This window comes from Cervus canadensis, chromosome 5 (genome assembly GCF_019320065.1).
Source record: "Cervus canadensis isolate Bull #8, Minnesota chromosome 5, ASM1932006v1, whole genome shotgun sequence".
Lineage (NCBI taxonomy): Eukaryota > Metazoa > Chordata > Mammalia > Artiodactyla > Cervidae > Cervus > Cervus canadensis.
The window spans coordinates 5,601,721-5,615,954 of record NC_057390.1 but is presented as its reverse complement, the minus strand read 5'-3'; the positions used below and the strand labels follow the sequence as shown (position 1 = coordinate 5,615,954).

The 14,234-nt window shown below is 41.1% G+C and overlaps 1 protein-coding gene across 6 annotated transcripts in view; it reads right to left on the bottom strand.

The window, feature by feature from the left end:
* The window catches only part of LOC122441418 (AF4/FMR2 family member 3-like), a 316,863-nt gene that overhangs the window by 70,976 nt on the left and 231,653 nt on the right, over positions 1-14,234 (bottom strand). The gene's annotated exons all lie outside the window — the stretch shown is intronic.

The window sequence follows — 14,234 nt, the reverse complement described above, 5'->3', positions numbered from 1 at the left end:
GAAGTAATGACTACATACATGTATTGAGAATCTACACTGTATCCAGCAGGGCGCTCAATGCTTCAACTGAACCGTCTCATTTCATCCTCATATGAGGACACCAAGAGCAGCTCAAGGCCAGCATTCCCCATCTCCCTTGGATTCCAAAGCCCTGGCTCTTAACACTGACCACAGCACTCCATGACCCCACACCGGACAAGCTGTCATTTCCAACTTCAAGAGCAAGCTCGCGATCTCAAAGAGCACATCCTTAAACAACTGCATCATGGACACCTTCCCTTTCACTGTCTCCTTTTCTCCCAGGGGACACCTTCCTCAGTCCTGCATTTGCTTCTGCCAACACTTTCAATCCCCAAATGTTGCTTCCAGCCTGTGACTGTTCCCTCAAGAAGCTTCTTCCATATCTGCTCTGCCCACCTCCTACCCCCAGACAAAGCTTTAATAATATATTTTTGAAATATTAAAAGCAGGGAAAATGTGTTAACAACTGCTACACGCGACAGCATGATGACTCACACATCTGACGTCAGCTGAAGAAGCAAGATAAAAAGAGAACACAGTCTGTATTTCCAAATTAGAAAGATAATTCATGGTGACCTTTGGGGAGGGCATGAAGGCCATGTCAAGGTTATAGGTTCTGTTCTGTTTCTAGATCTGGGTGCTGATTACATGGGTTTACTTAGTAAAATTTTAGCAAGCCATACACTCATGATTTACACATTTTTCAGAATTTGCTGTATTTATTTAAAATGTGTAAAATCATAGTTTTACTTTTAGGAAATTGATATGACTTCATTACATTTTGAATACTAGAATACAGTGTGCAAATTTTCCAAGTTTCTCTCCCCTAATGTAAACTGGTACAACCACTAAGGAGAACAGTGTGGAGCTTCCTTAAAAAACTAAAAATAGAACTACCATATACTCCAGCAATCCCATTCCCAGTTATATAACCAGAGAAAATGATAACTCAAAAAGATAGATGTTCATAGCAGCATTATTTATAATAGCCAAGACATGGAAGCAACCTAAATGTCCATCAACAGAGGAATAGATAAAGATGTGATGTGTGTATACACACACACACAAACCCAACACAATGGAATATTACTCAGCCATTAAAAAGAATGAAATAATGGCATTTGCAGCAACATGGACGGTTCTAGAGATTATCATAGTAAGTCTGACGAAGATAGACAAGTATCATATAATATCACATATATATAGAATCTAAAAAAATGATACAAATGCACATATTGACAAAACAGAAATGCTCACAGACTTCAAAAATAAGCTTACAGGTACCAAAGTGGAAAGGTGGAGGGGAGGGATAAGTTCGGTGTTTGGGATTAACATATATGCACCACTAAATATAAAATAGACAATCAACAAGGACCTACAGTACGGCACAGGGAACTCTGCTCAGTATTCTGTAATAACCTGTGGGGGGAAAGAATCTGAAAAAGAATTGTTACGTGTGTGTATAACTCATGCACTTTGCTGGACACCTGAAACTATCACAACATTGTAAATCAACTACATTCCAGTGTAGAATAAAAATTAAATTTAAAAAAGTTTCTTTCCCCAATCTTTATAAAAAAACAGCATGTGCAGTGGAAAAAAAAATACATTTTCATCTCAGCTTAAAATTCTACAATGGGAAAAAGAAAAAAAATTCTACAATGGGTCCCACTGCCTCCAGACTTCAAAGCCAAGGTCCCGCTGACGGCCTCCTCTTGGTCAACTTCACGTCCCATTGCTGCCCTGCTCCCTCAGGACTGCTTGCCGCCCCTCTGGTCCAGCATCCCCGCCTCCTTCCTGCTCTGGTCTCAGCTCCTTGTCTTCTCTTTACATCTCTGCTTAGGCTAACCTCACCCCTTCAAACCCAAGAACTGTTCAAATACCATTTCCTCTAGAGTCCATCTTGCAGGACTCAGCACGATGTTGTCTTTAATAAATCCTGTGGCTTTGGAATGTCTGGATTTGCTCACACACAAAAAAAATGCAGTGTATTGAAAACAAAAAAGCCCACTTATGAAAAAAAAAAAAAGCCCTCTTCATGGTTTCTTGTCTTTCACCCCACATTCACTAATATACACAAGTCCTTTCAACTCCCGTAATCTTGGCAAATTGAAACTGCAGTTTTCTGAAACAAAGGTCACTTGCTCAGCCACAGATAAATAAAAATTCACAAGCATCTTCAGGAAAATCAATACAGGTACTAAAAAATCCAAGTTGATAATAAATTTTAGCTCCCCTTGCACATTGCTCACGAATGTCACTATTTACTGGAACTGCTGTAATATCAAATATTTCAGAAGGTTATTGATTTTGCCACTGAAGTGTGACTAAAGGGATAAATAAACTGTTCCTGGGGTCAATCGATCCATTTATCTTCACTGGTATTTTATAAAAAGTCAAAGTAGCATAAACTTTGATAAATAAATGTTATCATGAAAGAAATATCACTGACATAAGGACTGGAAGGAAGAAATAACAGACAATTCTGATTTCTGAAAGACAAAACTGGTTTAACATTTTCACAAACACAGGGTCAAGAAAAATAGGACCTAAAAATCAAGTCCTCATGAAATAGGCATGCAAATCAACAAAGGGTTTGTTTTCTTTTATCTTCTTTTTCTTTTTTTGCTTTTTCATTCTGCTAATCGGAAAGCAACTGCTAGAAACTCTAAGGTAGAGAAATGTCTGAATATTTTGAAGGTATGTTTGGAAATGGCAGTCTATTTAGATTAAAAAACATCAGAATGGGGTACACTCTGAAGTGGCTTTTGAAGGCTTTACTGTTAAATCAGGCTGTACCAATAATCACTTACCTGCACCACAACGATCCCATAAAGATTTCAACGCAAGGCTGTGATGAAGCCACAGCACGGTGGTTGTAAGAGGACATTAAGGTTTCCAAAGTGAAAGTGTAGTCAGAGTGTTAGTCACTAAGTCGTGTCTGACTCTTTGCGACCCTGTGTTGCCCAACCAGGCTCCTCTGTCCGTGGGGATTCTCCAGGCAAGAATACTGGCGTGGGTAGCCATTCCCTCCTCCAGGGTACATTCCCGACTCAGGGAATGAACCCAGGTCTCCTACATTGCAGGTGGGTTCTTTACCGTCTGAGCCACCCGGACATTAAGGCTTCCAAGGAATCTTGACTCAAGTCCAGGAAAAGTGGGAACCCTGCAAAGTGGCTATAACATACCATGAGAACTTAAACTGGCAAGAAGATTTTACTGCAGTTGTGTGAAGACAAAATTACCACCATGTGATGGAACAAGCTGATGATGATAAAAGTACACAAGTTGATGCAGTCATTTCAGCCCAATCAGGACTTCGGTCAAACCCCACCCCCCAGGGAGATGCGCGACTCTTAGAATGCAGAGACTGATTACGAACTTGGTTTCAGTGTCCTCAGAAAAGGCTCTCCCGGCTTAACTTTTGAGCCTGCTCTGCTTCTCTTCTTATTAGTACCAAGACCCCTTCAAGAACGCCTGATTTTTTTCCTTTCCTTCACACAGACCATGGCCATCTTCAAAGACTCCTGCCTAGAAAGAGGTTTTTCAGGGTCCCATTAGAGAAAAGCCCATTCAGCATTAGGCGAGGTAGCTAAAAACAGGGTCTCCCCCCTGGGGGCTGGTGTGATGCCCACAGGACATAGTGGGCGCTGCATACAATGCTATTTACTGATGGAAGTGTCTGGATGGCTAGACCAGGCCTGGGATTCCCTGAGGGTCACAGGCTGCTGGCAATGTGGTTCTAACAGCTGTGCAAGCCACCCCAGGCAAGGACAGAGCGGTAGCCATGGGTACAGTCAAAGGGGGAAAGGCCCTCAACAAGAGGCTGTCGGGTAGGGCTGGATGCGCTCCATGAAACAGGCCTGGAACATTCTCATGATGACAGGTCACTAGAAAGAGTCCATGGAGTGTACAGTGCTACTCAGTTTCCATCCCCTAAACAGCTCAAAGTACAGGATCAGAGCCAGACTTGCAGAAATGCAGGTCCCTGTCCAACAGCAGCATCCCTCCTGGTCATTTGAAGGACCAGGCTATGTGTGTGCATGTGTGTGTATTTGTGCAATCATGCTTGGGTGTATATGCACACATGCCATCCAGCTATAAATTTACTGCAGTAAATCTCCCTGGTATGATGGCACTAAAGAAATTAGTGGGAGATGTCTTCTCTCTTCCCCTCCTTCCCAAGTACCTCTGAGGCATACTGGACATGTCTTCCCAATGCATTATAGCAAGACCCCTACATATGAACCTTCAAAGATGCAAATGTATGTTTGCATGTCCCATCACATACATTAGCTCACATGTTCACATCTGGCGTACACTGTCACGTGCCTGCGTCCTCCACAAGCCTTCGTGCTTTTGTGTATTTCACTGTACAGTACGCTGTAGAGGACAGTAGTACCATGTCTTTATTTCAAGCCCAGGAATCCAGAAGCAAGCATAAAATCAGCAGTGATGTAGCTGGTACTGCTAAGAAGTGCCAAGTGGTAACAACGGAAACAAAAGTGAAAATAATGGAAAGAGTGGAAGGAGGAAAAAACATGTTTTTTATGTATTATTTGTGTGAAAAGTATTATAAACCTATGACAATACAGTAGTACACAGCTGACTGTGTTAGCTGGGTATCTAGGCTAACTTTGTGGGACTTATGAACCAACTGAACTTACAAATGTACTCTCATAATAGAACTTATTCGTACGTTGGGGACTTACTGTAGAAGAAAAAGAAGACTTCACTGTCAAATCAATGAGATCTTCCCTTCCTCTACCAGGATGCCATCTACACATGGGTGATGTAGCACAGCTGGAGAAAATCTGAATGCAACCTGGCAGACTGGGCCCTGTCCTCAGGCTTGGCCATGCAAACCTGTGTTTCTCCGTCTAGGCTGCTCCGAGTCTCCGACAAGTTCTGCCAAACTTTGCGGGCTCTGTGGCCAATGGGCTCTCCACTTGGTCCACCTTGGTCCCCTGCCTTCATCTGCTTTGCTTCGTGTATTTAGTTCCTCAAGGAATGACACTGCTACCCTTCCGACTGCTCAAGCTGGAGCCCTGGAAGTCAGCCTCAACTTCTGTCCTCATTTCACCCACAACCGATGCATTACAAACTCTTCCTGAGACCTCTGCCCTCTGCATGTTCCTCTCCATTTCTGCAGTGTTGAGTCTGTTCCTGCTTCCGATCTTTCTAGTCTGGCCGCGGCAGGTGCCTTCTGACGCATCTTCTGGGGTCCCTTCCGACTCCAGGGGCTTCTCCTACTGCAGCTGCAGTCATCTCTCTAAAGCAGCAGCAGAGCCGAGTCACTGGGAAAGAGCCTGATGCTGGGAAAGACTGAGGCGAGGAGAAGGGGGCGACAGAGGATGCGATGGTCGGATGGCATCATCGACTCAGTGGACACGAGTCTGAGATAGTGAAGAAGACAGTAAAGGACAGGGAAGCCTGGCAGGCAGCAGTCCGTGAAGCCAGAAAGAGTTGGACACGACCGAGTGGCTGAACAACATGACCTCTCTCCCCTGCCCGAGACACTTCGATGGCTGTGCCCTTAGAAGCGAAGGCCAACTGCTCATCACAGCTAGGAGGGTATTTCATGATCTGGCATACATGCACCTGCTCAACTTCTTCCACAGTTCCTCCTTCCAGCCTTGTTCAGCCTCACCTAGACATCTAGGTTTTACAAATCTGTTTCCCCCTGTCCCTCTGCATCATCTACTTCTCTGCTTGGATGTAATTTTCTCCTCAAATCGGAAAGGGAGGTCCCTCCTGGGTGTTCCCACAAAACTCTGTGTGTGGTGGCCATTGATATTGCTCATGGAATCAAGATTTTACATATCTATGGAACTGTATTTGCACATGACTGTTTAAACTGTAAGCTCATGAACTAAAAAAGTATAAACTTTAATAAACAGTATAAATAATTTATAGTCTATAAATTTTTAAAATCTGGAAGTCACGTGCTATAATTAATACTGACTTGTTCTGCACACACACTGAAGGAAATAATCTCTTTCTACAGTCAGAGAAATCAAACATTTATTTAAAATCAGTAAGCAATAAACTCTAATTCCCGGTAGGGGACTTTTCTGAATAATGCTTAAATACACACATATGCAGCATACTATGTGTCTGAGTATAGTTAGCTGAATTCTGTTGACTCAGCTCAACAATGCAGGTGTACCTCATTTTACATGATGGGCATCCTTTGATAACTGTGTGCAAACTAAACTTCTGTGAATCAAAGTTTATTTTAAATGTTCCAATGAGCAAATTCTGTGTAATTCCATGTTCAAAGGGAAGAATCATGTCCTAATTTAACTTTCTTGAATAATCCAGACTTTTATAATTGGATCTACTTATAGCAATATTATAAACTAATTAAATTGATTCTCATCACAGAATAAAACACGAAGAAAAAACCCAGTAATATAAGATATGTAGCTACCTATTACCAACATCCTACATAATACCAACACTGAGATGATTAAGCTGTCTTAAAAGCCTCTCATGCATAATGAAGGCAGAAATACAGGAAAGTTTAGTATTTATATCCTTCTGAATCCCATTTGATCTACTAATTTCAATTTTTTTTAAAACTCCCAATTTACAACTACCAAGAACACACATGGCATTTTAGAATAGAGGCATTTTCCCCAAAGGCACAAATATTGGATTCTTAGAAGAATTATCTCAATTTTTAAGTAAATAAAGACGAAATAGCTTCTTAAGCATACCAATATACATACACATGTAATTGTATCATTACACTCTGTTTCAACAATTATAAGATGCTGTCAACTGTGAGATGTACCACAATGCTGTGTGCTATTGAGAAAGAAAAACTTCTGTCAACCACATTATGATTCATAATAGATTGTAAGACACACTCTAATTTCAAAGATGTTAAAATGTGAGAAAATGTGCGTTTTGAAATCACTGATATATAGGAATAGACTCCTTTCTGCTTCTTCTCCAGCATTTTGGAACACTGCTTGGCAAACAGTAAACACTCTACAAATATTTCTTGAGTGAAGGAAAAAATAATAATATTTAAAACACGGCAAAATAATATCTTGCATATAGGAAAATTATATAAATTATGGACACTGATCAAAGGTTTTAAAAAATAACAGTTGTTTTATATACCAATTGTCTCTCCTTTTAATTGCAGCTCAGGAAATTAGAACATAAATATAACTCTTATAAATGTCCATTAAATAGATGACAATCAGGTTTAAGACATGCAAAGAAAATCACCTATAAATTTTATGAGATTCTTTTTTATAACATTTTTAAATGATCACCCTGCTATGCCACTTTGATAATATTTGCAATAGACTGTCCTTTGAATTTTACTTTAAGCCCCTTTATTTCAGACTTATCTCAAAGGTGTGAGTTATCTTAATGTAACCAAATACCCCTTAGATTATATCTTAAATCCTGTCAATATGAATGGGAAAGTGCCCTATTTTACACTTGCTGACAACTTGCTGATGCTGCCAATTACAAACTCCTAAGTGTATTTCATGAACAGTTCTTCCTTAGTATATCTCTCTTCTGTTAGCTGACATTCTTTTGAGATATTACCAACAGGGAGCACTTTTATAAATGAAGAGAGTTCAATAACTTCTCACTTTTTGCTTAAATTGGCTAAGTGTTAGTTCATCCCTTTATACATCTTCTTTATGGATTTTCACCTTCATCTGAAAACTTCCCTTTTCTTCCTGGTTGTTTTGCCTCTATGGGCTTACAAGTATGAAAATGGGAACTGGTAATGTCATCTTTAATGGTTTTGCCATCTGATGGCCCACTGGGAATGGAATCTCTGGATTCCCCAAGCCTTGATCTTCATGTAAAAATGCCAGGTCCACTGGGTCTGAAATATCTGTACTCAATAAACAATGCAAAACAGGGTCTGGACTCTGGAAAATAACGAACCAAGGTCATCGTGTTCTGTCTTCACAACGAAATGCACATCTCCTATTAAATGGCAAATCCTTTGCTTCCAAAGGTTGAATAGAACAGTATTTATAAAAGAATTCCACTTGGTAAAATTTAGAGTACAGGAAAAAAGTCCTATCCAAAAATACACTCTGGCTTGGGGCCCTTTTTGTTTGATTTTTAATTAACTTATTTTACACTTTTTTCTCTCAATATCTTGGAAGGCAAACACTGGTAGATACAGAAGTCTCAGGCCCTGAAATCTAAAATACTTTCCCATGCTCCTTTAGCTGCCTTGTAAAGTTTTCAGTTACAAGAGGGCTTTCATTTTTATTGATATATTTTTGGTGCAAGCGATACTGGTGGCAATGTTACCCTATCTTTTCACTGTTTTGTTTCTTCAACAATCAACTTTGCCTTGGCCTTGTTGCCTAGGCTCCTCTGGAGGGGGAAAGAAAATTCCAAATGACTGTGGCCAGTTCTGTAAGACTGTTTGGATCACTAACATAATGCGTCTCGTCCCCTTTCCTAGATGTCTTTTAGGGTTTAGAATTATAGCCCTTCCCACGCCCCCAGGGCCTGCCTTCCTGCCTGTAGCCATGTTGGCGGGTTGCTCCATAATGATGCCCAGGTAGCTGGTGCCCCACGGGCCTGCCTTCCCTTCCCTCCACTCTCCTCTTCGCTGGTGCTGCCTCTGGCTTCTTCCCTTTCCCTCCATGCCCTCTGGCCTCCTCCTCTTTGCTGTCACTCTCCTGCATTTGCTCCTCCCACTCTACCGCTTTGGTCTCCATGCTGGGGAAGTCCATAAACCGTGCTCCCCCATAGCCAGCATTTCAAGGGATGGAACTGTGCTGCCTACAACTCTGCAGGGCATCTGACAATGGTGTGCCATCCAGGAGGCTCTCCTGTTTCTTCTTCCAGCTGGCACCCACATCTTCAAGGAACTGCCCTGAAGATGCTTGCTCAAGTTTCTGCCAGCCTTACTCTGCTACCTTGGGGAAAAGCTTCCACTGAAACTTACATAATAGCACTCTTAATTCTTGGTAACTAACCTTCCACATTAAGGACAAAGTCAGTCCTCAGCATACCTGCCTGGCATTCTTGGGCAAAATGCTTCTTGCCTGCCCCTCCACCCTCCCTCCCTCCCTCAGAAATTAAGGTCATCTAGTCAGTTACTGTTTCTGCTCTCACCATCTCTGATGTTGGTTGTCGTGACAAGGAGGAACAGCCCCAGTGCATTGCTCCCTTTCTCCTGGGTATTTATTCCCAGCTTCAGACCCACAAGGACAGAAGCATCATGCACTCCACGACATGGATACGAACAGCAATGTAAGTCCTTTGTTGCCATTTTATATTTTAAAAACTATAACAGATATTCATGAGTTTAATTTAACTGTCTACTTACAACCAGCCATGCTTGTTAAGGGCTGCAATAAACCAACAGAAAAATTAAGCGCTCCACTTCCTCACATCCTAAGTAATAGATTATTTGAAGAGTTCCACATTACAGATTCAGTTGGTGCTCATACCAGCAGCATAGATCCTAATGATTCCATTTGGTATTCCTACAGACGTTATCATGTATCACGCCTTCCGCTGCCATCGCAGAATCAGGCCCATTCACTGTTGGTTTTTTTCTTTTTTTCCAGTTCCTTGTGTTTGATAAATAAGCTGATAATCTTTGTGGTGCACAATAAAAGAATATTAAAACCAGGCCTGACTAATGTGTGTCTGGAGATATAAGAAGGAATAAACTATTTCATGTCCCAGCACCAAAACACTCCAGCTTCTTGCCTACCACTCCATCCAGCTGATTGTTAGGCATTCTTATATTTCCAGATGTGATGCCAAACAATGTGAAAATGAAACTCTCTAACTTTACTCGGAAGCCTTTAACTGTGTTCTTTCATCATGTCAGATATTCATGTGATTGGCCCAAGAACCCCACAAACTCCACGTTATAGACAAGGAAACTAGAACAAAGACAGTTTAGAGGGATTCCCTGGTGGTTCAGTGGTTAAGTCTGCAGGCGATGAGGGCTCCAGCGCTGGTTGGGGAACTGAGATCCCAGATGTCACAGGGCAACTAAGATTGCTCACCACAATTAAGACACAATGCAGCCGAATAAATAAATAAACATTTTTTTTTTAAAAAGGAAGAGTTTAGCAAATGCACTTGGTAGGCAGAGAACTAAGACGTGGCGGACCTGGGCTTTAGACATACACCCTGTGACATCCAAGTAGGTGCTTGAAGATCTGCATGTTGGCCTCAAACATAATCCTACCCTTGTCTGTCTGGGGTCGTCAGATGTATGTGTCAGCTTAGCTAGGCTAGAGGCCCTGGTTTCTCAATCAAATGCTCACCTAGGTGTAAAGGTATTCTGTAAAATGCTGTTAACATCCACAATCAGGTGGCTTCATGCAAAGGGCATTATTATTATGGATAATATAGAATTATCCTTGAATATTCATTGCAAGGACTGATGCTGAAGCTGAAGCTCCAATATCCTGGCCACCTGATGTGCAGAGCCGATTCATTGGAAAAGACCCTAATGCTGGGGAAGACTGAAGGCAGGAGAAGAAGGGGGCAACAGAGGATGAGATGGTTGCATGGCATCACCGATTCAATGGACATGAGTTTGAGCAAGTTCCGGGAGATAGTGAAGGACAGGGAAGACTGAGGTGCTGCAGTCCACGGGGTCACGAAGAGTCAGACACAACTGCGACTGAACAATAACAATCTAATACATATATATTATATTATGCATATAATATGTATGTCTCCTTCTGTTTCTGATCCTTTTCCGGAACCTTGACTGCTTCACACCTAAGAACTCTACTGATGATTAAGGAACTGTCACATGCCAATACTGCACAGGGCCCTCTCCCGTGACAATTGTTCAGCAAGTCATACACTACGCGCCAGGCAAACATCTGATGCACTATATTCCTGAAAATCAACCTATCCCAATCCCTTAGTGACAAGCAAATTTAATTCTATTTTTCCTTTTGTAATTCAGGACTCTTCTCTCCTTAATGGAGGCGTATCCTTCAAGGACATCCTACTCATGTACTTGGAGTCACTCACTCATATATTTATTATGTCATTGACTAAAAGATGTCAGAATTCTGTAAAATCTGTGTAAGCTGCCTAACACTAGCTCAATTCTGTTGCACTGTGTACAATTTTACCATTTTACATAATTAACGAGTTCATGCAAAACTCAGTCATTCTATGTGCAAGATTAAAGTGAAGTATTCCTAGTATTACCAAAATATTATTCCTTAGATACTAGTTTAGAAAAGCCCATTCTTCTCTTCAGGTTAAATAACCACATTCCCTGAATGCTTCACAGTGAATCATGCATCCAGTCTGGCAATTACTTCACTTGCTCGCCTGTGGAGCTTTTGCTATTCATTCTTTCTCATCCTAAGTAGCTAGCATTTGATTCTTTCTTCTGATAAGGGATTCTGAATTGCTGAGGAATGCTGCTCTTATTTGGAGGAGGAAATGGCAACCCACTCCAATGTTCTTCCCTGGAAAATCCCGTGGACAGAGGAGCCTGGCGGGCTACAGTTCATGGCGTCACAGAGTCAGACATGACTGAGTATGCATGCACACTACTCTTAATATGAAACAAATATTTACCACATGAATAGAAACAAAGGTCAGGTAGGCAGAGAGATAAGCTGTAAGCATCACATGGTCAAAAGTCCAGTCCTCATTCATTTGATTCAAGATGGAAAGTAAAGAACCAAGTCCCTCTCTGCTGAGAAGAAGAACGAACAGGTGAAGAATAGTATCGAAAGGTCTTGGATTCACTATATTCATCCTTTCGCTACTACAGTTCCCCCATTCATTATTAAGGGAAATGGAAGAAAATGGGCAAGTACAGATCATATGAATAAAAACAAAGATCAAGCAGGCAGAGAGATAAGTCGTAAGCATCACGTGGTCATAAGTCCAGTCTTCATTCATAATAATTTTGAATCTGTGCTGCCCATTCTACGTCTTGTCTACTGATCTAAAACCAGTAAGAAGTCATTTATGTGTCACTGAAGCTAACTTTCAACCTTCGCTCAATGTCACTGATGAAAAAATGTTTAAAAATGATTTCTTCATATACAACAGGGATAGGTTCAATCTGAGATGAACTCCCAAATATAAAATGTACTGATTTAGATTAAAAAGAACACAACCACAATGCTATGCTCTGCCACAGAGACTACTCACTAAATATTAATCACAATAAAATGACTACTCAGGAGAAAAGCACTCTCAATACTTGATTTGGGAATAAACATAGTTCAGGCAACGATAGAAAACTATCCTCTCATTATTTATTCACTAACTATCGTTAGTTAACAATTTTATTGTTCATTTATTTTCAATTCCAGGCCTATTTTTTAAAACTATATCTGATTAATAATTAAAAATACTGTATTATGTAGTAGCATTTGGATATTATATTAAAACATTAAAGAAAGCTCTAGAGATAAAATAGCAATCTACTCATCCTCTACCACCCTTGTGCTATATTTTAGCATTTTGATCACGGTATGCACAAAGGGATGCACCAAAAACACCTAGATGAAAATTCTATAGTTATTTCAAGGATGTTATAAACAATCTTGTCATCTGTCATCTGTATCACTGTCTATGAGAATACTAAGGAATAAAGTCTTTTGGATCACAATGAGGAAGGACTCTGCTTCTCCTAAGTAACTGAGTTTCTATTTAAGGACAACACGAACCTTTTTCCTTTTTTTTTTTTGGCCGCACTCCATGGTATGCGGGATCTTAGTTCCCTGACCAGGGGTCGAACCTGCATCCGCCGGACCATTAGGGAAGTCCCAAGGACAACATGACTCTTAAAGTCTCTCGAATTTCCCTGTTCACTTTCACTGCTAGGAATCTCAGCACCAATTTACAGGCTACTTTTACTTACCAATAATTGTACGAATTTTGGTAAGTTACCTAATGTCCTTTTCAGTATAAGAGAACTATGAGGAGCAGTGTGGTTTGGCAGACGAAGTTAAATATCATCATTTCAGGAACTCTGGGTGGCTTTGCTCTTTGGCTGGAGCAAATCACTTAATTAAAGCCAACATCACGTATTTCTCCAAATTCAGAATTAGGGACGCTACAATTCCTTCCTCCTTATCCAAGGCTACTCTGATGATTGGTGAACTTGGTGAACTTTAACTAAAAAATCTTAAAAGAATGCTTGCACATAAATGTTAAGAAAAGTATTTTTTAAAAAAGCTTTTGATTTGTGTGCACAGTATAATAACCCAGCGCAGTGTCTGAGTCAGAGCTGTGGGCTCTGGGCTTCCTGGAGTGGAGCATATTAGTCCATTCATCCTGCCAGCTGTCTGATGTTTTGTCTTTGACGGTGGATTGGCCCGTGCTGCGGGAGGTGCGGCCTCACGCCCCGGTCCAGGCGGTTTTGTGTGTGGCTATCACATCCCAATCTCTTTCAACCACTGATCTATTATTTCTATGTGTTCCTTTTCATAAGACTGAGAATGTACCAAGATTTAGTGCAAAAATAATTTTTTTTTAAGAAAAAGAATACTCTCAAAACTCAGTAGAAAATGGAAATTACAGACTAGCTCCCTCAATAGATCAAACTGGTTTTGTCGAATATTCATGACCGTTTCAAGATTTGCACTTTTTATGTTCTCTTAGATGAGCAGGGCAAAGGGTATGGGTATTGCAGCTAAGCAAGTTCTGACCCCTGTGACATGGCAAAATCCAAGTAGGAAGGTCGAGGAGTCCTGGGGGTTTTCTGTGTCCCAAGATTCATATTGAAATTTACTGATTAATGCTTTAAACTGAACATAAAAACAGATTGTAAGTGATGCGTCACGTATTACTGCAAAATGTTTCTTTAAGAAATAAGCTGCTTTACCCGGCAGCAGCTGCCATTATCCCCCTGAACAGATGCAGACTGGTACCCAAATGGGGTCAACTGAGTCCCGGTAGCCAAGGGGCTGGAAGTGGAGACCTGTATACCTGTGGCAATGTAGCGCCAGGAAGACAAAACCCAGCACCAGGCTAGGCGGTGAAGGACCCCCACGGTGATGGCTGGGAGGTGAGATTCCAAGAAGCCCTGGGTATCTGAAAGCCACTTAACATTTTAAAAGCTCTGAACGGTAAAGGTTAACCTCTCTATTGATTCACCAGTACTGTCTTGTTGAGATGCTAGAATTTACAAGTGCAAGGGACTGAGTCCCAGTGAAAGAGAGAGACAGAATTCATCTGCAACAAGGACTGGAGCC